Genomic DNA, 27,077 nt, shown 5'->3' on the forward strand with positions numbered 1-27,077 from the left:
CTGGATTTGACACATGTTGCTCAGTTTCAACTGTTTACACTCTAAATCATCCAAGATGTTACTTTTGAAAAGAATGTTTGAGTTTGAGTCTGTGCTTGGTTTAATATAAATTATTCAGTTACATATTAATTAGTTCTGATCAACAATAAGAAGTTTTGTTTAATGTGAACATGTGATTTTGAGCTTGGCTTCACATGAACTGGTTCGGTTCCAGTCAGGGAGCTTGTCTGGGTTGCAGGCCAGGTCCCCGATAGGGGGTATGTGAGAGGCAACTGATCGATATTTCTCTCTCTCTTCCCTTCTCTCTAAATATAAATAAATAAAATCTTTTTAAAAAGAAGAATGCTAGACTCTGACATCGTTTGACATAAACAGCTTAACTTTGACTAAATGTACTCTACATTTTTTAAAACATTAAAGGTGTCATTTCCTGCTTGTTTCAAATTGTCTGCTTAGTTTCCTTGAGATTTGCTCTATATTATCTTAGAAACTCAAGAACTATGAAGTGTGGAACTATGAAGTGAAGTTCTTCTATGAAGTGAAGAACTATGAACTATTAACATTGTTTCCCCTCTACCTGCTTGGATTCATTTTAACGGGCTCTCACCTGCCCTAAGATAGTACTTTCGGGATGAATGTGCGCTTCTGAGTTTGTTTGCAGGCACAAAGGCCATAGAGCGCTTAAGAAACTTTTGAAAAGACTGTGACATCTCTGTATTTGCAAATGTTGATGCGCATGTTTAGACAGTGACAGCTACACCACGACTGCCCCCTGGCAGACAGGGACTGTAAGACACTTTCCAATCTCACAGATGCTCAAATGTGGAGACAACAATGAGTGACCCCAAATTTAAGGAGCAGAACTATCAGTACTTGGTAAAGAAAAGGAAAAAGATGAATGAATCAAAATTTCCTCCTAGAGTGCTGGCCTGGACAGACTTACACACTCTGTTGTTGTACATTTTTTTCACCACTATAATTGACCATGAATAACATCCTTGAAAATAAAGTTATGAGAATTCCTGACCACTTCTGAAGGGTCAAGTGCTAGAATTTTGTAGATTAAAAATTATATTTCATTTGCTGCTTCCATCTGCATTTTTTCCAGAGACATTGAATTTGTGTCCCTGAGTTCACAAGTCATCTGTGTTCACTTCTTACAAATTGCTCGGTAACGCAGCCACTCCGCTGTCCTCTCCTTTGCTCATCTCACTGTCATTCCTTAATGAAAGTGCTTTATGTAACAAGAACCTCAGTCACCCATCTGTTACATGTTACAATTATTCTTTTCTAATTTATATTTTTATCTATCAGTACTGGAATGTTCTGACTTTAATATTTTCATTACAATACAATTAAAACACACAGCAAAAATTTAAAATAATAAGATGAACACCCACTACTTTGCTTTATAAAACCTTAACATTATTCCACATTTAGTTCAGATTTGTTTTAAACAATAAAATTTTGCCAATAAACTTGAGGTTTCCATGTGCCTCCCTAATCTCAAACCCCTCTCTATTTCCCTGTTTATTTAACCACTATCATGAATTTGGTGATTTCATTCCATATGTTTGCTCCAAGTTTAGATATCCACAGATTTTCAGTGCTGTTGTTTTCCATGTTTTAAATTTGCGTTATACGTCTATAATGTGTATGTGGCATACACCCCACCCCTCTGCACCTTGCCCTGTCACTCAACATTTTTTCCCAACATTTCTCAATGTTGATACATGTAGCTGTCGTTCATTCATTTTAGCTGCAGCACATTTGACTAGATTAACATGTCACAAATGATTTATTCATTCTCCCTTGAATGCACTGAATCCTCATATCATTTCCTCTTTTCTTCTATTGCAAACAATTTTGCAATGAGTATTTGTAAATCTGTCTCCTTTGGCCTGGATGGTAGAGTATACAAAATCTCCTGTTTTACTACATGCAATTGAGTGTACCTCCGGTTGTTACACCAGACTACACCCCCAGGAGCAGTGACCTAGAATTTGTTTCTCCATGTTCTTACCCACACTCTGTATTTAATTTTTGCCAGTCAGATAGGTGTGAATTTACATTCATTGTTATTCTAATTTGTATTTCCATGATGACCAGTGAGGTTGAGAATCCTTTTAAGTGTTCACCCATAATTCAGGTTTCTTCTATAATTTGTTTGTTTATATTGTTTGTTCTTTTTTCTACTGGATTATCATTTTGCATTGGTAGTAGATGTTCTTTAAATGTTCTGTAAACAATTGTCTGTTTCACATGTTGTAAATATCTTCTCTCAATGTGTGGCTTATGTTTTAACTTCTTTTTCTATTCTGATTGTGAAGAAGTTTTATATGAACTTAATCTGATTTATCAATTTTTTCTTTTTGATTTGTGTTGTCTTTTATTTTTATTTTTATTTTTTAATAATATATTTTATTGATTATACTATTACAGTTATCCCATTTCCCCCCTTTATTCCCCTCCACCCTGCACACCCCCTCCTACCCACATCCCCCCCACCTTTAGTTCGTGTCCATGGTTCATACATATAAGTTCTTTGGCTTCTACATTTCCTACACTATTCTCAACCGCCCCCTGTCTATTTTGTACCTACCATCTATGCTACTTATTCTCTGTACCTTTTCCCCTTCTATCCCCCTCCCACTCCCCTGCTAATAACCTTTCATGTGATCTCCATTTCTGTGGTTCTGTTCCTGTTCTAGTTGTTTGCTTAGTTCATTTTTGTTTTTGTTTTAGGTGTGGTTGTTAATAACTGAGTTCGTTGTCATTTTACTGTTCATGTTTTTTATCTTCTTTTTCTTAGATAAGTCCCTTTAACATTTCATAAAATAAGGGCTTGGTGATGATGAACTCTTTTAACTTGACCTTATCTGAGAAGCACTTTATCTGTCCTTAGATTCTAAATGAAAGCTTTGCTGGATAGAGTCATCTTGGATGTAGGTCCTTGCGTTTCATGACTTGGAATACTTCTTTCCAGCCTTTTCTTGCCTACAAGATCTATTTTGAGAAATCAGCTGACAGTCTGATGGGAACTCCTTTATAGGTAACTGTCTCCGTATCTCTTGCTTCTTCTAGGATTCTCTCCGTCATTTTCACCTTGGCTAATGTAATGATGATGTGCCTTGGTGGGTTCCTCCTTGGGTCCAACTTCTTTGGGACTCTCTGAGGTTCCTGGACTTCCTGGAAATCTATTTCCTCTGCCAGATTGGGGAAGTTCTCCTTTATTATTTGTTCAAATAACGTTTCCACTTTTTGCTCCTCCTCTTCCCCTTCTGGTATCCCTATAATTCAGATGTTGGAACGTTTAAAGATGTCCTGGAGGTTCCTAAGCCTCTCCTCATTTTTTTTGAATTCTTATTTCTTCATTTTTTGGGGGGTTGGATATTTCTTTCTTCCTTCTGGTCCACACTATTGATTTGAGTTCCAGTTTCCTTCCCATCATCATCAGATCCCTGTACATTTTCCTTTATTTCACTCAGTGTAGCCTTCATTTTTTCATATAATTTGCAACTAAATTCAGTCAGTTCTTTGAGCATCCTGATTACCAGTGTTTTGAACTGTGCATCTGATAGGCTGGCTATCACTTTGTCGCTTAGTTGTATTTTTTCTGGACTTTGATCTGTTCTTCCATTTGGGCCATTTTTGTTTGTCTTGGCACACCTGTTTATAGGATTTGAGTCCAGGCCCTGATTCAACCAACATGTCCTAGAACATCTGCATTCAATTTCAAGGGATTCATGGATCTTTTGAGGCAGGGTTGCTGAGCCATGAAAGGTTAAGTGCCTAAGGCAGGTTCTGCTGAAAGGACTGATGCACCCGACTGACTCAGAATGTGCAGGTAAAAATGCTGGAATAACTCATTCCAGTGTAAAAAGTCTGACCACATCCACACAACTGTGGTTCCTTAGAAGAAAGTACGTTTTTGGCGGAAGAGATCACAGTTTGTTTCTTTCCAAGTTTTCCACCTGCCACATTCCTTCCCCTGTGCGATCTTTTAAATAGATCATCCTTTCCAAAAGATATTCTTCTTTTAAATATATTTATTAATTATGCTATTACAGTTGTCCCATTTCCCCCCTCATTCCCCTCCACCCTGCATACCCTCTCCCAACCGCATTCCTCCTCTTTAGTTCATGTTCATGTGTCATAACTTCTTTAGCTTCTACATTTCCCATACTATTCTTGCTCTCCCCCTGTCTATTTTCTACCTACCATCTATGCTACTTATTTTCCTTACCTTTTCCCCCTCACTCCTCCTCCCACTTCCCTGTTGCTAACCCTCCATGTGATCTCCATTTCTGTGGTTCTGTTCCTGTTCTAGTTGTTTGCTTAGTTCATTTTTGTTTTTGTTTTAGGTATTACCTAAAGGTGGTTAATAATTGTGAGTTTGCTGTCATTTTACTATACATGTTTTTTATCTTCTTTTTCTTAGATAAGTCCCTTTAACATTTCATAAAATAAGGGCTTGGTGATGATGAACTCTTTTAACTTGACCTTATCTGAGAAGCACTTTATCTTCCCTTCCATTCTAAATGAGAGCTTTGCTGGATAGAGCATCTTGGATGTAGGTCCTTGCGTTTCATGACTTGGAATACTTCTTTCCAGCCTTTTCTTGCCTACAAGGTTTCTTTTGAGAAATCAGCTAACAGTCTGATGAGAACTCCTTTATAGGTAACTGTCTCCGTATCTCTTGCTTCTTCTAGGATTCTCTCCGTCATTTTCACCTTGGCTAATGTAATGATGATGTGCCTTGGTGGGTTCCTCCTTGGGTCCAACTTCTTTGGGACTCTCTGAGGTTCCTGGACTTCCTGGAAATCTATTTCCTTTGCCAGATTGGGGGAGTTCTCCTTTATTATTTGTTCAAATAATGTTTTTGCTCCTCCTCTTCCCCTTCTGGTATCCCTATAATTCAGATGTTGGAACGTTTAAAGATGTCCTGGAGGTTCCTAAGCCTCTCCTCATTTTTTTTTAATTCTTGTTGCTTGATTCTTTTTTGTTTGATTGTTTCTTTCTTCCTTCTGGTCCATACTGTTTATTTGAGTCCCAGTTTCCTTCCCATTATTATTGGTTCCCTGTACATTTTCCTTTATTTCACTCAGTGTAGCCTTCATTTTTTCACCTAATTTGTGACCAAATTCAACCAATTCTTTGAGCATCCTGATCACCAGTGCTTTGAACTGTGTGTCTGATAGATTGGCTATCTCTTGGTCGCTTATTGTATTTGCTGTGGAGCTTTGATCTGTTTTTCCATTTGGGCCTATTTTTTTTTGTCTTGTCACACCTGTTATGTAGTGAGGGGCAGAGCCTTAAGTGTTCACCAGGGCAGAGCAACCTAGTCTCTGGGTTGTGACACTATGTGTGGGGGGCAGGGTCGAGAGGGAACAGTGGTGCTTGCTTCACTCTCTGTCGGACTTCAGTCCCTTCTGCTGCTTCCCCAAAGCAAACTGGACATTTCTGATGCTAATTCCAATGTGGGTGGGCTTGTGTACATTCTAGGACCCCATGGGTCTCTCCAACAAACTCTCCTATGAGGCTGGGAGTCTCTCCCTGCACCTCAACCCCCACAGGTGTTTTCAGTCAGTGTCCGAGGCTCTATTTCCCAGAGCTGGGACCCTAGGTTGCAAGCAGTGCCTTGCTTCACAATTGCCACCTTGCTGGGTCTGCCAACCACCACCTGCATGCCCAGAGTCTGCTCTCTGCAGTCGTGCATGCCTGGGATGCCTTATGCACCCCTCTCTGCTCAGCTGCCTTACTCCACCGCCCCTCCTACCAGTCTGGATGAACGTGTCTATTTTAATTCCTTGGTTGTCCGACTTCCATACAGTTCAATTTTCTGTCAGTTCTGGTTGTTATTCTGTTTTCTAAATTGTTGTTGCCCCTATCTTGGTTGTGCAAAGAAGCACAGTGTTTCTACCTATGCCTCCATCTTGGCCGGAAGTCCCCCCAAAGATATTTTTTTTTCTGAAATTTGTAAAGACTTGCCTTTGAAATTCAGGTTTTTAGTCCAGTTAAAATGTATTTGGTTCACAGTTTGCAGTGAGAACTTAATATTTTCTGTATTTCCCCTGCAATAGTACTTTCTCCATGAACTTATTGTGCTATCTTTTTAATATGTTGTTTCCATGTACTCAAATGTATATTCCTGAGTTTTCAATGAAGTTAATTCCTGTTCAGTACTTTGAGTGCATTTCCAAATTGAAGACTATTTTTAATAAAACTTTAGAAAATATCTATGAACTATATCTTCAAAATATGGTCTTTCCATCATGCCCACCATTCTTTTATTCTGGAACTCTTAGAATTCCTACCAGTTGAATGTTGAGATATCTCTCAAGTTATCCTCCATGTCTCTTAACTGCTCATGCTTGGAATCTCTTTGCTTTTCTGGTGCATTTTGTGTGATTTCTCAATTCTATTTTTTAATTAATTAATCCTCCTTTTGTATCTATTTTGTAAAGTTACAGTGACCATGATTTTTTCTCCCTGATTATGTTGTTATAATTATTTTTGTATCTATTTGGTTTTCTTCATCCCTACTTGCTTTATTTTGTAATTGCTTGCCTTTTAATCAAAAGCATGTCTTCATTTTTCCCCTTGAGCATCCTAATAATATAAAAATAATATTTTTGTAAATTAATATTATACTTCATAATTTTAAAATCTTTGTCAAACTGTTGCTTAAATTTAATTTCATATACATGAATTTATGCTCTGTTTTAAATGTTGATTCCATTGGTTGTCTTCCATGAGATATATTTTTCTTGTATTTGATATTCTGGTTTATGGTCTAATTTTCTATGGAATATGTTTAGTTTCATTTTCATTTTCCATATTCCTCTCTGTCTCGTGGCCTGTGGTTGCCTTCACTGGTCCTCCAGGATCCCAAATCAGACCAGGCCTCGTATTGATGTTGGGACTATCACCTTTTGAATCACAGAGTTGGTTCAGAGCTTGGCTGGCCTCCTAGTCTAGTCTCCCTAAGCCTACATCTCATCAGGAGCCATGATCCTGAGGCAACATTTTAAAAATAATGGTTTTATTGAGATATAATTTCTGTAGTAGAAAATTTGTGTTTGTAAAGCTTACAATTCAGTAGTTTTTGCACAGTCACAAAGTTGTGTGACCATCATCACAAATTCCAGAACATTTTTATCACCACCAAAAGAAACCCAATGCCCATTAGCAGTCATTTTTCTTCCCCTTCTACCTCCAGCCCCTGGCAGGCCACTAATCTTTCAGTCTCTCTGGATTTGCCTATTCTGGATGTTGTATATAGATGGAATCTTTCAAAGTGTGGCCTTCTGTGTCTGGCTTCTCTCAGCATAATGTTTTCTATGTTCATACATATTGCAGCATGTGTCAGTACTCATTTTTTATGACTCAGTAATATTCCATTATATGAATACACTATATTTTATTTATCTAGTCACCAATTGATGGACATTTGGGCTATTTCCATTTTTTGGACTTACAATTCTGTTGTATCAGTCCTCTCTGGCTGCCATGACAAAATACCATAGACCAGGTGGCTTAAACAGTAGAAATTTATTTCTCACAGTTCTGAAGACTGGAAGTCTGAGATCAGGGTGCCAACACTGTCCATTTCTCCTCATAGTTTTTTTCCTGACTCTCACATGACCACCTTCCTGCTGTGTCCTCACGTGTGAGAGAGCAAGCTCTCTGGCGTCTTTTCTGTGAAGGGCACTAATTCCATCATGAGAGCCTTGCCCTCATGGTCTCATCTAAATCTAGTCACCTCCCAACAGCCTTTTGTCCAAATACTATCATATTAAGAACTATAGCTTCAACACACGAATTTGTGGGGGACACTATTTAGTCCATAGCATTCTGCCCTGTGTCCCCCCAAATTCATGTTCTTCTCACATGCAAAATATATCAGTTTCACCTCAACAGCCCAAAAGCCTTAATGTGTTCCAGCAATAACTTTAAAGTCTAAAGTCCAAGGTCTCATCTAAATATCATCAGATATAAGTGAAATTTGAAGTACTGTTCTTCCTGAGGAAAAATCTCCTTCCTGTGAATCTGTGAAACCAGATAAATTACACACAATATAGTGGTGTGAAAGCATAGGGTAGGCATTCCCATTCCAAGAGGGAGAACTATGAAAGAAGGAAGAGGTAGCAGGATCCAAGTAAGTTCAAAAGCTGGCAAGACAAATTCCATTCAAGTCTTATAGTTTGAGAACAATTATTTTGTGGATCAATAATTCAACATTTGGATGCATGGGGCAGCAGTCCCATTTTTATGACCTACTGGGTTGACAATCCTACCCCTGTGGTTCTACTAGGCAGGGGCCATGCCCTCAAGGCTCTGCCAGGTAAGGAACCGACTCCCAAGATTTTGGGCAGCCCCACCTTCAAGGTTCTGCAGTGGGAGTTGTCTGTCCTATCAAAATTGAAGCAATGATCTTACTCTTTGAAACCAAGGAAGCAGCTCTGATGTTCTCTGAATCACTGTTGATGTCATTCTTCCATTTTTATAAAGAATAATGCACATTCAATAGCAAAATATCTCTATAGTCCAGTGCTGTAGAACCCAAAAAGTCCAACAGCCTTCCTTCATTCAACCCTGCCTTTCCTGTCCCCTTTTGTTCAAACTGGCAGTGTCAGCCCAGCTCCAGCTGAGATAGCTTAGGAAGTCCACGAGTGGCACCCATAATCTCTTTATCCACCGTTTGTGCAGCTAAACCCTTGGTGTTCTTTCCAAAACAAGTTTTCTCATTTTTTACAATATTGAATAGGCTGAGAATTCTCCAAATCTTCAAGCTCTGGTTTCTTTTGACATAACAATTTATTCTTTAATTCACCTCTCCTCTTTTGCATTTTATTATAAGGAGTCAGGAGGAGGAACATTTTGCTTAGAATATCCTTGGCTAAATATCCAGTTTCATCATTCAACAAATTCTAACTTCCACAAAACACTATACAGCAATTCAGACAAGTTCTTTGACACCTCATAACAAGGATCATCTTTCCTCCAATTTTCACTAAGATGTTCCTTATTTTCATCTGAGATCTCACCAGAATCATTCTTACAGTTCATATTTCTAGCATGCACCTCAAAATCATTCTAACCTCTATTTATTATCCAGTTCCAAAACTGCTTCCAAATGTTTAGGTATTTGTTACAGCAGTACCCCACTTCTTGGAACCAAAATCTGTCTTAATCAACTTAGCCTGCCATAACAAAAATATTGTAGACTAGCTTTCTCATGGTTCTGGAAGCTGGGAATCTGAAATCAGGGTGCTAGCATTTGGATTTTGGTGAAAACTCCCTTCTGGATTGCAAATGGACACATTCTATGTCCTCAAATGGTCAGGGGGTGAGTGGGGAGAGAGAGAGAGAGAGAGAGAGAGAGAGAGAGAGGGAGGGAGGAAGAAGATTCTCTAGTGTCTCTTCTTATGAGGGTGCTAACACCATCAGGAGACCCCACCCTCATGATCTCATCTAAACCTATTGTCTCCCAAAGGCCCCACTCCTAATTACCATCACACTAGGGGTAAGAGCTTCAACAGAGAAATTGCGGGGGGGGGGCACACAATTCAGTCTATATCACCTGCTATGAGCATCTATGTATAAATTTTTGTGTGGACATACCTTTTCAGTTCTCCTCATTATATCTCTAAAAATGGAATTTCTTAGTCATATGCTAATTCTAGGTTTAGTTTTTTGAGAAACTGCCAAACTGTGTTTTTACAGCAGCTGCACCATTTTACATCCCCACAAGCAATGTATGAGGATTCTGCTTCCTCCACATCCTCATTAACACTTGTTATTACACTTATATCTTTTTATTATAATACCCATTGCAGTAGGTGTCAAATGGTATCTCATTGTGGTTTTGAATTGCATATCTGTAGTGACTAATGATGTTGAGCACCTTTCCATGCATTTATTGGCCACTTTAGTATCTTCTTTGGAGAAAAGGTCTATTCAGATCTTTTGCCCATTTTTGCTTGGGTTTTTGTCTTTTTAATGTTGTGTTGTAAGAATTCTTTATATAATCTAGCTACAAGTCACTTATTACATGTATGATCTAAAAATAATTTTTGACAGGATTTTGTTTTCAATCTCCTTTCACAGACATATTCAGTAAACCTCTCTTCAGCTCGTACCTTCAAACAAAGCAGTGACTTTAGCTCAGATATTCCACTCTTAGCCTGGTTCTGGACTGAGGGTCCAGCAAGCCCTTGGTTTCAGCTTATGTTTCTGCTGTGTCCAATCCATGAAAATGTTCACCTTGTACTTAAGTATCAATCTATTATTTAGTTGTTCCTTTTTTGTTTTATCCATCACTGCTGAGTTTCTAGCAAAAAGCATCACTCAACTATGAACTCACAGCACCAAGTTGCCCTGGAAGACCTCCAACAAGATTGTTTATAGTACTTTTCTTTGTGAAGTTACATCTATTGATATCTTTATACAATTTCTCCCTTTGCTTTATGGTTAGAAAGGTCTCTCCAATCAAAAGAGAAATGCGATCTTATAGTTTTTTCTTAATGATTTCTTTCTTCCTTATGTTTAACTCTGTAGTCCCTCTGGAATCTATCTAATTAGTATGTAATCAGGGGTACAGGTGTAAGTCCTTCCAAATTGTTTACTAATTATCTCAGCACTAATGATTTTAAATACCATTTCATTTAAGTATAAAATTTCAAAATCTATTTTGCATCTATTTCAGAGCCTTTGATTTCAACTCTATCCCATTATTTGATCTTTTTCATTCCTGGGCCTAAAGTGCTTTTCTATTAAGCCTCACATAGGGCCTGTTATATTATAGGTATTCAACAAATATTTGCTGGTTGAGTTTATAATTGAAGGTCAGAATGGTGGAAGGACACAGAAGCAAAGTGTTGTAAGATGGTGAGGAATTGTTGGAATGGCTGACCACAACATTAAAGAACCAAAGCTAGTACCTGGCATAGTGACTAGCACATATAGGCACTCAATAAAAGAATTAACATGTGAAAAGAATTTTGGAGTGCTAAGTTCTTCATGGATTTACATCCTTCAGTGGAGTTTTTCTCCTTCACTATTACTTCAACCTACCTCAAAATTCTTAACCAGACTGACCTTCACATTCAAAATGCTATCTGACCTGTCTGCCCTCCGCAGCTCCTCTCAGAAACTCAGAGCTCCATGCTGAGTCAGGCAACCAGGTAAAAATTGCTGGGACAAACTGAGAAAATGGAAATTATGTTGATAACCTTTGTGACTCTTGGGTCTCAGACTTTTCTCCCCAGTGTCTGGCCTGTCATTTAAGGCCCACTATAATCTGGCTCTCAAAACATTGCAGAAAAAAAAAATTTATTTAAATTTAGAAGTCACCAGCTTCTGCTTCTCTCTCTTTTATTAGCTCTGTGACTGTTGGCAAGTTATATAACTTCTCTGAGTCACAATTTCTTCATCTGTAAAAAAGAGATAAGATCCACTCAGAGAAACATTATAAGAATTAAATAAGGTTATGGAGTTCTACCTAGAAGTCTTCAATGTAGCAACAAACACACCTGAAAGGAAAGCCTGTGTGTCATCAACTACTATTAAAAAGTGCAGAGCCTTTGTGTAGAGGAAAATCAGACGTTCTTTGTGCACTGTGTTTTTTTTATGCACTGTTTTACAGTGACCTTCCATTGCTTCTGGCTCCAGTGGGCACGCAAAAAATGGTGTGAACAAGCAAGGAGCCCTGTATGAGCCAGAATGAAGAGGACAAAACCCCAATCTGTTCATGAGCCTAATCTGCTGCCTCATATCCAGAGTCAGAAAGAAATCAAATTTGGAAAGCTATAATCGAGGTCACTGAAGAAGCAGGACCCAGTATATTACTGTTACAGAACAGAGACAAGGTGGGGGCGGGTACAATAACTACCACTGAAAGGACCCCCCACTAGGTTCGCTATGCCTGCTGCCAGAGAAAAGATGTCTCTTAATGCCAGAGATTTGTGAAAAGGAAAGGAAATGTTTATTTAAAGTTATACGGAATTAAAGTAGTGACCCAATGTCTTCATTAAAATATTAAAGTCTTTTAGGATACCCACAGATGCACACAGTCCTTCCTTCTCCCCCTGCTCTAGTCCAGGGTACCGTATCTCAGGAAAAGAAGCAGAAGTCCATGATTTGGGTTCTTGGCACCATCAGCTGTGTCGCTGCCAGGATCTCCAGTTAATCCGAAGACATATGGCACCTTCTCATGGCCCACCAGCAAGAGTTCTTTCACCCCTTTTCTTCCAGGCAAAGTCTCTCCTGCTTCCTAAGCCACATGGCAAAAGGGAGCACCCCAAAGCCACATGGTTCTCATTCTTGCCAAAGCTGTGGGGTCCCTACTCTGCCAAAGCTACACGGTTCTCTTTCCAATGGCTACCGCATTTGGGTTTAAATTCCTGCGCCAATCTTCCTCTGCAGCCCCATTTCCAACTCCTCCTACAATCAGTTACACCTACCAGCATTCCTGTATTATTCCAGGTTTACTGGGCTGCTGTCGTAAGTCTGGGCAGGTGTGGCCCCACTTCATGGAGCCAGTCTTCTCCAAGCTCTCACACAGGTGCTGTAACCAGGGGGAGCTGCCCCCTAGTTACATCTTGGGTAGAAGTCCTGTCCATCCCCCTGGCTCAAAGCATGGCCACAGCTATTTAACATATCTATGAAACCAATTAAAGGTTATAGATATGCTAAATGACCATGCCAGAGGTTAGCGGAAAAGCTGTTACTATGAAAAACAGCTTTCAATGGCCCTGCTCCAAGTGTCCCTTCCCCCAACTCAAACCTGTAGCTGGGGAGGGGTGAGGACATCCTATATATTTTTCTAATATTTTCTGGACACCTTGAGTTATGGGCCCCATTCCAAATCCTTGGGGCCCCCCACTTGGCTGCACCCTGGTACATTACCACCACCTATGGGTGTCCACACAGGAATTCATAGGCATTGGGAAGGCAATGGTTCATACTATACCCCTTCCCCTTGACATCTACAACCTCCCACACGAACATTAGGAAACCTGGCTCCCACCATCTACTAGCCATTTATTGTTCAATTACTGTACACATATACAGGAGAATCAGAATTGTTATCCTTTACCTCTGTACTCCAATGGGAAATAACTTTATTGATTATAATATAATGCTTATAAGCAGTTCCTTTTGTCTTGAATCTTATAGACTCCACAATTTCCAAATTTACTTAGATCAGTGCCTTTCCCCTCTACTCCCCTTCAGTGTGGTTATTTTATGCCTTTATAATAGACTGTCTTGTCAAAAAAGAGAAAACTTAAATGAGATAACTTAGATAAAAGAGTTCTTTAATGAGCACAGTGCTGTGTGTGTGATAACCACATCCACATTACCTCCCTTCATTTCCAACATGTGATCTCTGCTGCAGAGAGCACAGGATCCTCACTGCCACTCAGTGCTGGGGGTTTCTCCTCCCCTCCATCTTTCTGTGGTTCTTTTTGCTTGTCCAGATTCCACCCAACCTTGAAGGCCCAGCCTCAACCCCACCGTGCTCTAGAACACTTCTCTCCATTTCACTACTTTCATAGGCACCTTCAGTAAGCCTTTCTTGAGCTCTTATCTTCAAACAGAGCAGTAATTTTAGCTCTGATATCCAAGCCTGGTTCGGGACTCAGGGTCCAGAAGATGACAAAGAAGCATCTTCTCCTTCTTTAAACTTCTTTTATCCTCACACTAAAGCTCAATTATTCCCTCCTTGTTTTATGAGTGTTGAACATCTTCCAGTGAATCTTCAAGTCTGTGAAGGAAGGGGCCGTGTCCCATTCTTCTTAGTACACCCCATAGTGCCTGTGCCAAGCTACTCCCAGAGTAGGAGCTCAGTATTTATTACTGTATGGATAGTAAAGACAGCATAGTGGTTGTACTTTCACTGGGCTGGCTTTTTTTTTGTACTTGTATGTTGGTTGTGTTAAGTCATTGAAACTATGATGATAGGTCTTCAGTAGTGGCATGTGTTTGATGTCTTCAAATATCCAGCCCTTGACTACAGTGGACCTAGGAAAGAGACAAGGGACAGAGTCAGGGTCAGGGTCAGCAGGACAGTGGGCAGTGGAGGCAGAAATACAATCACAGAATGTTGGCTTTGGAAACAGTAAATTTTAAAGGCTGCTTATTCCAGGCTTATCATTTTACAGGAAAGGAAACCAAAGCCCAGAGTGGCTAATTGCTTTTTCAACATCAACCCACTGACAAAGGCCCCAGGGCCCCCGGTTCCTCATGCAATGCTCTTTCTTCTACAGTGAGTTCAGCTCCTTATATGGTATTTAAAGTCAAGATTCATACACAGAGCAGAGGTGCTAACAGACCAAAATCTGGGAATATCCTTAGGAATAGACCAAAAGGTTGGGAGACACACAGGAACAACTGAAATTCTCACATTCCATCAACAGCACTGACCTTCTGCTAAGCTAACTTGCTTGGAAGTTAAAGAGCTCTCCTGTTTGGGCTTGTATCAGAGTCCAAAACAATGAAGCATGTGGACATCTACTTATCCCAATGGCAAAGAAAGCCTTTGAGCAGCCAAAGATGCCAAAAACGTCTTGTCTCCCTGTATTATTGGTTCTCCCATTTGTTTTTGTTCTGCTGTTTGCCCTTTCATTTCTGCTTATGGAGCAGCTGTCTTTCTTTAGACAGAAGATGACAAAGAAGGCTGCACTTGGGTCAAAAGGAATTATGCACCCACAAAAGTGTGTGGGTGGCAAAGTAACTATTCTTCAGGAAAGTGTGTGTGTTTAAGCAAATTATACCCTTCACTTCCTGCATTATGCCAGGCATGAACAACACCATGCTGACTCACACTAATGATGTTGTCAGAGGATTTACCTGTGGTTTTCCAAGCAGCAGGTTTGGGGTGGGCAGAACAAGGGCTTCCTGATCAAGCCATGGACCCGTCTCCTCTCTCAGACACCTGGAAAGAACAAAAACCCATCATGCCCCAGGACAGTGAGCAGATGTAGCAGGCTTAGGCAACAGCATGGCAATGACTGTTGCAAACATGCAGGGCTCTCAACTACAGTGGACTTAGAAAAGGGACAAGGAGGCAGAGTCAGGGTCAGGGTCAGCAGGACACTCTGGGCAATGCAGTTAGAGCCCTGAGCAATACAGAAACCAAGGCCTGAAGTAACTATCTTTCCAATGTCAACCCACAAAACCAGGCCCCAGGCCCCCTGACTCCCTACGCAGTGCTCTTTCTACTACGATGTGCTCAGTTCCTTATACATTTTTCCAAGTCCAGGTTACCTTTAAAGACAGGGCAGGCAGATTTTGGAGCTCCTCTCTACTTTGGATGGCTATTGTGAGGCTCCTGCATTTGAAAGTGTCTTTCCAGAGCCTGGGACACAGAATGAGAAGAGCTTGGCTGGTGAGAATGGTATTTCAGAACTACAGAGAAGTCTCAGGGAGAAGCTATGGAATCTACATCCCAGAGCACTTTAGTCTGTGTCTATATAACACCAAAATGGGTAAATTGAAGCCATCTACTTAACACTTAGCCCATGCACAGGGTGAATGTGGTGTTCACCTGGAACCTGTGGGAAAAGCCAGCCACTTGGATGTTATAGAGACTATGGTTTAGTTGGAATTCTTTGCAGATGGATTTGTGACTCCATAGCTAGGTGCCATGCTATCAAACCTCCCCACAAAAATCGGGTTGTTACTTTTCTTATCTGGGCCTCACTGTCTTCACGTGTGAAGCCAGGTTTGTATGGCTCTGTTGACAAGCATTATCTCTAACTCTTATGGGGACCCGGCACAGTGCTCGAATGCAATACCTCAATAAATGAGGTTTGGTTATTTGTTTATTATTATTGTTATTTTTGGATAAGATATTGGGTCAGAAGTTAAAGCTTGTTTTGAAAATATTTTCTTCTATCCTATAGGTTGCCTTTTTGATCCTTTGCAGAAGTTTATTTGTTAGTTTTATGGCCTCTCACTTACCTACTTTTGCTTTTTTTTTCCTTGTGCTTTGGGTGTCATATTCAAAAAATTGTTGCCCAGAGTGTCAAGAAGCTTTCCCCCCTATGTTTTTGTCTCATTTTACTGTTTTAGATTTTAGCTTAGGTCTTGATTTTTGTATGTAGTGTGAGATAAGGGTCCAAGTTCATTCTTCTGAAAGTAAATATCCAGTTTTCCCAGCACCACCTAGTGAAAAGACTATCCTTTCCCCACTCTGTGTTTTTGGCACCCTTGTTGAAGATGAGTTGCCTGAAGGCATGTGGATTTATTTCTGGGCTTTCTTTCCAGCCACTATGTACATTGGCCTATTATGGCTGTTTTTATGCCAGTATGATAGTGTTTTGATTACTGTAGCTTTGCAATATATTTTAAAATTGGGAACTGGGATGCCTATAGCTTTTTTTTTTTTAATCAAGATTACTTTGGCTATTCAAGGTCTTTTTTGCTTCAATATAAATTTTAGGATTTTCTATTTTTGAGAAGAATGACATTGAGGGATAGCATTAAATCTGTAGATTACATTGGGCAGTAAGAAACATTTTAACACTAATAATTCTTCAATTTGTAAGCATAGGATGTATTTATATTTACCTGTGTCTTTTTTAATTTCTTTCATCAATATAGAATGTTCAGTGTAAAAGCCTTTTATCTCCTCAGCTAGGTTCATTCCTAAGTATTTTATTCTTTTCATTGCTATTGTAAATGGGTTTTTAAATTTCTTTTTAGTATAGTTTATTGTTTGTATTTAAAGACATGACTCATTTTGTGAACTGCAGCTTTACTAAATGCAGGACGCCCAGTGATATTTTGAATGGAAATGGTAAAAGTGTCATCCTGGCCTTTTAATGGATCTTAGAGGGAAAACTGTAGATTTTTTTCTCCATTGATGATGACGTTTGATGTGGGCTTTTCATATCTGGATTTATTGTGTTGAAGCAAGTTCTTTTTATAACTATTATATTGAGAAGTTTTAATCAGGAGTGGATGTTGAGCTTTTTCAAATGCTTTCTCTGTGTCTATTGAGATGTTCATGCAAGTTTTTCTTTCATTTTGTTAATGTGGTATATCACATAGATTTGTATATGCAGATCCATTCTTGCATCCCAGGGATAAATTCCACTAGCTAGTGATGTATAACCCTTTTAACATGTTGTTCAATTTTGTTTGCTAGCATTTTATTGAGAAATTTTGCATCTATGTCCATCAAGGATATTGGTCCATAGTTTTCTTTTCTTGTAGTGTCTTTGTCCAGCTTTGGTAACAGAATAATGCTAGCATTATAAAATGAGTTTGGAAGTATTCCCTCTATTTTTTTGGTAGAGTTTTAGAATGATTAATATTTATTATAATTTGAAAGTTTGGTAGAATTTACCCATGAAGCCATCTGATCCTAGGCTTTTCTTTTGTGGGGAGGAAAGTTTTTAATTATTGATTCAATCATTTTTTTATTGGTTTGTTCAAGATTCCGTTTTGGTAGGTTGTATGTTTCTAGGAACTTATCCATGTCTTCCAGATTATCCATTTTGTTGATAACTAATTGTTCATAATAGTACCTTAAGATCATTTTCATTTCTGAGGTATCTGTTGTGATGTCTTCTCTTTCATTTCTGATTTTAGTTACTTGAGTCTTCTCTTTTGTAAATTATTCTAGATAATAGCTTGTTGATCTTCATATTTTCAAAAATCAACTCTTAGTTGTGTTGATTTTTTCTATTTGGTTTATTTCTTCTCTAATGTTTATTATTTCCTTTCTTTTGCTAAGGGCTTAGTTTGTTCTTTTTCTAGTTCATTGAGTTATGAAGTTAGGTTGCTTATTTGAGGTCTTAGCTCTTTTTTAATGTGGGAATTTCTTCATATAAAATCCTCTCTTAGGACTGCTTTTGCTGCATCCCCTAAGTTTTGGTATATGTGGTTTCATTTTCATTTGTTCCAAGATATATTTTCGTTCCCTTTTGATATTCTCTTTGACCCAACATTGTTCAGGAGTGTATTGTTTAGCCTCTGTATATTGGTGAGTTTTCATATTTTCTTGCTGTTTTTAGTTTTAAGCTATATTTACTGTGGTCAGATAGATAAACAAAATGAATCTTCCTGCATTTGTTAAGATTTGTTGTGTGACTTAACTAGTGATCTATCTTAGATAATGTTCCATGAGTGCTTGAAAATATGTATTCTTTTGTCACTAGATGGAAAGCTATGTATATGTCTGTTATATAGATTTGGTCTATAGTGTTGTTCGGTTCTTCTGTTTCTTGATTGATTTGCTGTCTAAATAATGTATCTGTGAGAGTGGGGTGCTGATGTCTATGTCCCCCCTTCAGACCTGTCAATGTTTGCTTTATACATTAGGTGCTTTGATGCTGGGTACATGCTGGGTATTTATACTTTATATCTTCCTGTTGAATTGGACCTTTTATTATTATATGACTTTCTTTGCTTCTTGTGACAGTTTTGACATAACTGATATTTTACCTGATATAAGTATAGCTACTACCTTGCCTCCTTTTGGTTACCATTTACATGGAATGTCCTTTTTCATCCCTTCACTTTAAGCCTATGAATTTCCTTAAAGCAAAAGTGAGTCTCTTGTAGGCAGCATATCATTGAATCTAGTTTTTTTTTTTTAATTCATTTAGTTACTCTGTCTTTTGATGGGAGAAGTTAATCTATTTATCTTTAAATCAATTGCTGATAGTAAGGACTTACTATTGCCATTTGTTAATTGTTTTCTAAATGTTTTGTAGTTCTTTTGTTTCTTTCTTCCTCTCTTGCTGTCTTTCTTGTGATTTGATTTATTTTTGTAGTGGTATGTTTTGATTCCTTTTTCCTTATTTTTGTGTATCTACTAAAGATGTTTTTCTTTGTGGCTACTATGAAGCTTACATAAAACATCTATTATAACAGTCTATTTTAATCTGATAACAACTTCAATTGCCTATAAAAACTATACTTTTATTCCTCTTTCAACTTTGTGTTATTGATGTCACAATATATATCTTTTTAAATTATGTATCTAAAAACAAATTATTGCATTTTTAATACTTTCATCTTTTAACTTTTATGCAGGAGTTATAACTGATTCACACACCACCATTGCAGTATTAGAGCACTCTGAATTTCACTAGGGACTAACCTTGACCAGTAAGTTTTATACTTGCAAATGTTTTCATGTTACTAATTAATATCCTTTTGTTTCAATTTGAAGAACTACCTTTAGCATTTTTCTAAGGCAAGTTTGGTGATGATCAGCTCCCTCAGCTTTTGTTCAACTGAGAAAGTGTATTTCTTCTTCATTTCTTTGGGACAGCTTTTCTGGGTATAGTAATTCCAGTTGGCAGTTTTATCTCTTACTACCTGAATATCCCATCCCACTCTTTCCTGGCACTGAGATTTCTGCTGAGCAATTTGTGTATAGACTTATGGGGGTTCCCTTGTATGTGACAAGTCACTTTTCTCTTGCTTCTTCTAAAAATCTTTGTCTTTGTCTTTTGATAATTTAATTACAACATATCTTGGCACAATCTGCTCTTGGTTAATCCTGTTTATGGGCTTTTGAGTTTCATAAGTTTGGATTTGCATATTCCTTCCAAGATTTAGGAAGTTTCCAGCCATTATTCCTTTAAATCAGCTTTCTGTCCCTGTCCGCTCTTCTCCTCTGGAATTCCCATAATGCCTATATTGATCACTTGGTGATATCCCATAAGAAGCCCTGCAAGTTTTTTCATTTTTTAAAGTCTTTTTTCTTTTTCTCCTCAGAATAAACAACTTCAAATAACCTGTATTCAAGTTTACTGGGTTTTTTTTTCTTCTACTACCTTTACAGATTCTTTCTTTTACATTTTTGAAGTTCCTACTAAATTTTTCATGTCATTCATTGTATTCTTCAGCTCCAGAATTTCTGCTTTGTTCTTTTTCATGTTTATCTTTTTAAAAAAATTCTCTTTGTTCACGTATTATGTTCCAATTATTGTTGATTTGTCTGTGTTTGTTGAGTACACTGATCTGTGGCAGGTAAAGACCTTCTGCTGGGACTGCCTCTATGATCACAAATGAGTGGGGCTAGAGCTATTGCCAGGTCTGTGGGTGGATACATGGCTGGCTGAGGACTGTTACTGGGCGGTATGAGTGAGTGTGGCTCCTACCGGATCCAGTAGCTGGGATCTCCAGCTGGAAGGAACTACCTTCAGGGCCATAGCCCAGCACAGCTGGATCCACAGAGAGCAGGGCTGTTTCCAAGAGTGCAGATGGACGTGGCTTTTGCCAGGTGCCTGAGTGTGCTTCCAACAGGTCCCTGAGTGGGCCCATGGCAGAACTCACTCTGAGATTGTAGTACAGCAGGCCAATAGCCAAACCTGGGGTGCACCAGGGTCCAGAGTCAGGACTGAGGTCAGTGGGCTTGATAGCAGGGATACAGACTGGCATCACTGGATCTTAGGGCAGTCAGGTCTGACACTGGACCATGGCAGAATAGAGCTAGAGCTGAATCAGAGAGCTGATTCAGGATCTGCAGTTGGGACCAATGTCAGTGAACCTCTTGCAGGGGCATTGACAAGTGTAGCTCCTCCCGGGTCCCTTGACAGCTGGGGCTGGCGGCAGGACCAGGGGCAAAAGAAGCTAAGGCCAAGTCCATAGGAAAACAGGTCTGCTTTCAGTCTGCAGCTGAGACCACATTCAGCAAACTTGCCACTGGGATGAGGACATGCCTTCTCAACGGCAGCATTCTTTGGTCTTAGGCTCCACTGGGGTTTTACACCTTCTATTTGGTCTCCAAAGTCCCCACAAGGGTGCTTGTGCCCATGAATGTATGCCATATTGTTATTTGTTGGGGGGGAATACAAGCTGGATACTCCCTATTTTGTTGACATCACTCCCTCCTTTTAGCGCAATAGGTTTGAGTTCCATGCATGTTGTAGCATATGTCAGTACTTTGCTCCTTTTTATGATAAATGAATTACTTTTAATGACTGCATATTAATTCATTCTGTAGATATGACTATTAATTTAGCCACTTCCATTCATGGCTATTTAAATATATTTTTGCTAACATTTAATGATTCATTGAACAATTTCTGTGTACATGTACAAATATTTTGTAGGTTTTTTAAGGCCAATTTTTTAAAACATGTGCTACTTATTTATTAATTAGCAATTAATTTAACTAACTTATTGTCAACCAAGGTGACTCAATTCAACTGGCCATTTCAGCCAAGTCGCTGACCTAGGAGACCCATGTTGACACAAAGAAAGCATCCTGGGACAGTAAAAGTTGTAAGGATGAAGGGAAATGAATCCAGTAGTGATTCTAATGTGCCTTTCTTCATAGCCACAGGGGAAAGAATGTATATCTTCCCAATGTAATTACCTCCCTGGTGTTTAATGAATACAGCTTTAGTTCACATTATACAGTTGAAATCTGCTGGAATCTGCAGCAAGATATGGGGGAAGTTTCCTTGCACTTGCTGATCTGGTATAAAAAAGTAAAGCTTTAAATGTCTGAAGGTTATTGATGTCATTGTTTACTCAGGGAAGTCCAGTGGGGTGTCCTTTGAAGCAATTACCTAATGCGTTTTTATGTTAAACAAATCTAAAAAGAAGCCCCAGAAAAGAACTCTGACTAGTAGAACCAAAGGTCGGGCAAGGCTCATGAAGTGCCGGGACCAGATCCAACCAATGGTTTTCAGTCTTTGGAAGATACAAGGCTCACCTGGGGAGACCTTAAATATACAGATGTCCACTCTAATTCAGAAGATCTGAATCCATGGCAAGAAGCCTAAGTATCTATATATTTTAAAAACAGTTCCTCAAATAATTCTGACCTATACCAAAGCTCAAAGACATTAGACCCAGCCATTGAAGAACTCTATATTGTTTAGCCCCTACAGCAAAGGAGCCTTCTCAAGTGGCCCCTCTGCTCACACTAAGGAATGATGTAAGAATCTGCTGTACAAACCCAGTCTTGTATTACTGCAGACATGATGTTGAAGCTGTTGCTTTGTTCTTTCTATGACACACCAAATGAAAAAAATGATTTCTACCAACTGGTTCAGAAAAACGTTGATTTATTCTGAAGAAATAATGTAATTTGAAAGAAGGGGATCAAGAATCAATATGTGTAATAAATCATATTTCCTATTTTATTTTTGTGGCCAGGATATTCCCTCCAATTTTAATGGGTACCTTTTTGCCTTATTGAGCCTTATATAAATTTGAGATTCTACCTGACATATCCCTCTATTATATTTTTATTTTCCTAGGTCATAATTTAAAATTGCATTTTCTACTTAGTAGGTTGTTTATGTTCTTACAAGCTACCTTCAAGCCTTTGTAGAAGGAGGCAAGGTATGTGAGTGTAGGAGTGTATATATGTCTGTTTATTTATTTGTTTATCTACCTACTTAAAGAGTTTAAGTGCTGATTACCTTTTACAGTCAGCAGCATCATGGAGTCTCTCTCTCTTCCTCAATCCTTTAACATTCCTACCAAAGAAGGTGCTTAGGGTGTTACTAAATGGAAGGGTAAGGGCATTGATTAAAAGCTACAAGGAGTTTTGTTCTGTTCTTTCATTTGGGCCACATTTCTTTGTCTCCTCAATTTGGCAGCCTCCCTGTGTTTATTTTTGTGTATTAGGTAGAGCTTCTTTGACTCCCTGTCTTAGTAGTATGGCTTAATGCAGAAGAGTATACCTGTAAATTGTGTGGGGTGGAGCTTTAGGTGATCACCAGGGCAGGGCAATGTGCTTCACTGCTTTGTGGCTCTGCGTGGGGGTGGAGGGCTTGGAGAGAGGAGACAGTACCACTGCCTGGCTTCTAGAGGTTAGTCCAGGAGGGAGCTCTCTCCCAGCACTTCCCCTGTTTCCAGTCACTTCACTTTCTCACCACATGCCATTTGTGCCCTTCCAGCTGTTGCCTTGGTGCTGAATCTCAGAGGGGGTGGGTCTGTGTGAATCTTAAATCCATTCAGGCCCTTTAAGAGGAATCTCCTGAGAATCCAGCAGTCTCTTCCACTGCCCCAACTCCTTCTGGTTTTACGGTCAGAAATTATGGATATTTATCTTCCCGGTGCTGGAACCCTGGGCTGCTGGTGGTCTTGTTTGGGCATAGGATCCCTCACTCCTGAGGCATCCCTCCTGATTTTTATCCACCACTTGTGAATGTGGAACTGCTCATTCAGCCACCTCTCCATGCCTCTCTGTGCCTCTCTACCCCTCCTATCTGCCTGGATGAATGTGGCTTCTTTAAATCCTTGGTTGTCAGACTTCCATACACTTCAATTTTCTGATGGTTCTGAGAGATATTTGTTTTGTAGTCTAGTTGTAATTTTGTCCATAGTTGTGTGAGGAGGTGAAACATGTTTACCTATGCCTCCATCTTAACTGGAAGTTCATCATCACCAAGCCATTATTAAATAAAATGTTAAAGGGATTTATTTAAGAAAAAGAAGAAGATCAAAACTATGACCATTAAAATGGAAACAAATTCACAACTATCAACAACTGAATCTAAAAAAATACTAAAATGGTATAGGAAACAGAGAAGTCAAAGAACTTATATGTACAACTCATGGACATGAACTAAGAGGGGGAGATTGCTGGAGGGAATGGGGGTATTTGGCAGAGGGGAACCAAGGGGAAAATTGGGACAACTGTAATAACATAATCAATAAAATACACTTTTAAAAAATCATGGTATAAGTAATAATACACTTATTATTATAAGTGTAAGCTGCAAGGAGGATGCTATAATTCAAATGAATGTTTTAGAGATCTTCACAATGAAGCAAAATAGATGACATTTCCTCCAACAGTTTTTTCTCCCTCCCCATTTTGCCTCACCTCTGGGGTCTGATGAACCCGATGGCCCAATGGATCATAGTGTCACTTCCTTCCTCAGCCAGTTTGTTGAGTCCCAGTCAAGGTCTGGGCCACTGACAACTCTCTTGACCTTGGCCAGGGACCTGACAATTCTTGCAGAAGCAGCAGGCCAGAACGTGTGGATAAATCCCTCCTGCTTCTGGGAAGACAGCTCCTAGTTTACATGCTGGTGACTGCAGCTTAGCAGTATCATCTTCAAAAGGCAAGGATAAGATGGCTTTAATAGAGGAAGACATTTGTTCTACCACTCAGGCCTTTAATCCTCTCTGGCAGAATTGGCTTCCATAGTGGGCATGTCTCAAATGAGCTCACATCTCAGGCCTTTCAGCTAAGGCCCTAGAGAAATGAAAGTGCAGTATAGACTGCTAATGGCCTTCACACATTGCACAGATCACAGGATGCCTACAGAACTCAGCTGTCCACAAAAATCTTGTAAAGAGTCCTCTGCCTGTTTTCTGAATTGAGTTCCCTGAAACACATTACACTCATACAGAAAAAGCTTGAAATAATGAGACAGCTATTATTTCTGTTTCCTGACCCAGCAACATTGCCAGTGGTTAGAATTTGGCTGTGTTCATCTTTACTTTCAGGAATGAATCAACAATTCAGCAGTGTTTGTGCCTCACCAGCAGTAGCAGTCTTTTCTCTCATTTTAATGAGAAATTTTTTTTTCCTAGAGAACCAAATTGGAGCAGGTGGGTTAAGTGGTCCACAGTACATACAGTGGCAAGTTGTGAAGAGAAAGAACAGGAAAGCCACTGCTATAAAGAGATACTATGAATTTATGTGGGTCACTTGTGTGTTTACATAGCATCTCCATGTTGATTAATCTCCATATGGGAACTATTCCCTCCTCTGACATCTAAGGCACATGTGGCTCAAAGGCCAAGCCTAGAATTACATACCAGCAGGTAATGAATCAGGATCACCTCCACATGCCAAGACTCATATCCTACCATACTCTTCAGCACCCAGCTGTGGTAGATGATGAGCAGACTGGCCAGAGCATGGATCGAAGGCTGGGAAGGATGTTGGTGGGATGGCACGTTGCAGACCGAAGGTAGCCCACCTACTGTAGGCCCAGCATTCTCTGAAATGAAGTCATCATGTTTTCCCCTACATTCTTTCAGCTCAATTAGTTTTACCAGAGATATATAAATACTTAGTGCTTTAAAATAATCTGTTTTTTTATTCAGTAATGTGTTTGTTTTTGCCTGTAAATGATTTGACTTCATAGTGCATAAAATAAATAGGAAATCTCAGCATCATTCTCATGCTAGAAGCTGCTATTCAGAAATATCTATTTTGGTCCCGTAATTTTTTTTCTTTCTCTTTCATTTGGGAAAGATGAAAGCTGCAAAGCTATTTATCTCCCCTAAATTAGCCTTGTGACAACTCTGAGCTATTAATAACCATTCCCCACACCATCCATGTTTATGTCTTAGAGGGGTCAAGTGGTGATCACCACAGAGGGAGAGTAGCCAAGATAAATGTGAGCCACGCAGCAGAAATGCAACCAGAGTGCACTGACAAAGTGGGGAGAGGAAAACAGATGTAACCCAAAGGTCCCCCAGCTGCCACCAACTTGTAGGCATTAAGAGGCCACCATGGCGCTGATTGCCCTTCAGCCTGACTCTCAAGGCCTCACATTTGATGGTACCCTCCATGGACTCCTAGCACTGTTGGTGCTGCTAATTCTGCCTCTTACTGTGTCTGCTCCTACCTTTGCTGACCAACCCCTACTGCCCAGGGGTGGGCTTCTCAGGGCCATAACTTCTTCCACCACTCAGGACCTAGACGTCACTGTCACTTGGTCCTAAGTCTCAAATATGAAGCAGGCCTTTGCTTAATTTTACCACCACACAATGATGTTCATGTTTCTTCAATGGGTGTTGTTTGGGGCCAAATTAGAACCCCCATTTGCTATAAATCACCTTGCATTTTTCACCACTTCCCAGAGGCTTTCTTCCTATAGCCATAACAGGATCTCAGGGGGAAGCCCTACTACTCACTTGCTGGTGACCACACTAAGGCTAAATATGAGACCTACCTGCAGAGCAAGACAAACACACTGGTGTTAGATGGCCTGGGGTCACATCCTGGCTCCCTTGATACCTAAACCATTTCCTCTTTCATTGTTTCAATTTCCCCATATATAAAATGTGATTTATAATATACATCATACATACATACATACATACAACAGCCCTCAAAAGGCTGTTGCAGCATTAAGTGAAGGGAATCTATGATCCTCACTTAGCGAAATGTTATCAAAACAACAATGACAATGATGAGTGATTCCACGTTTTCTGGGAAAATGGAAATCTCTCCAAAATGTCTGGATTAGAGGAAATCTCCACAGAAGAAGCTGACAAACTCAGATTCAGGGAGAGCACTTCTCTGAGGAGAAACCAGGCCCTCTAACAACGATTAAATAATCTAAGATGCTCTGGGGGCTCCCAAGCCCCTGTTAAGCATGAAATAGTCCCCAGAATAATTTCTTCAGCCTTCTGGAATGCTTAGCATAAAGACATTAGAAATTGCCTTCTGGATTAAAATATGAAATACTTGAAATGTCAGACTGAGTTGATCAGAGAAGTAGCAACGGAAGCACCTGCTGTTTCTGTAATGGACAGTGGTTTGTAAAGGACAGCATTCCTTGTATGCTGATCATGAAACATTATTCAGTGACAGAGGGCTGCATTCAATTTGCAATGGCAAAGGTTCTGCTCAGCCAGTGAGGGGCTCTCCTTAGGAGTAAAACATATAATGATCTGACATCAGAGTTTCTTAATTTCCTTCACAGCTGAGGAAATTTCTCTCTGAAGAAGGCTACAAAGTCATTTAAAACCACCCACTCATTTTCATTCCTAGAAGAGTGATAATTGTCATTCTTTCTGGCTACCTAGCATCAGAACCCTCTTAATATAGCCCACCTTTAATATAGAAGCTAAAAGTGCAAAAAACTCATTTTCCCAGCTTCCCCTGAAGCTAGGCACAGACCCATGGCCTGGCTCAGCTGATCATGTGCCCCTCTCAAGATGCAGCAGACACATGATGTGGCAGCTACATTTTGAGTCCTGATTCCTGGGTCACAGAAGACAATTCTCATGCAGCCCAGTGGAGGGAGAAAAAAAGTATCACAAAGTGGCAGCCATGTTTCCATCTAGCTATCATACAGGACATCCTTGAGCATTGTTCCTGTTTTCATACCTGATTG

The sequence above is a fragment of the Phyllostomus hastatus genome, unplaced genomic scaffold (genome assembly GCF_019186645.2).
Source record: "Phyllostomus hastatus isolate PE091 unplaced genomic scaffold, TTU_PhHast_1.1 phas_scaffold_385, whole genome shotgun sequence".
NCBI classification, from domain to species: Eukaryota; Metazoa; Chordata; class Mammalia; order Chiroptera; family Phyllostomidae; genus Phyllostomus; species Phyllostomus hastatus.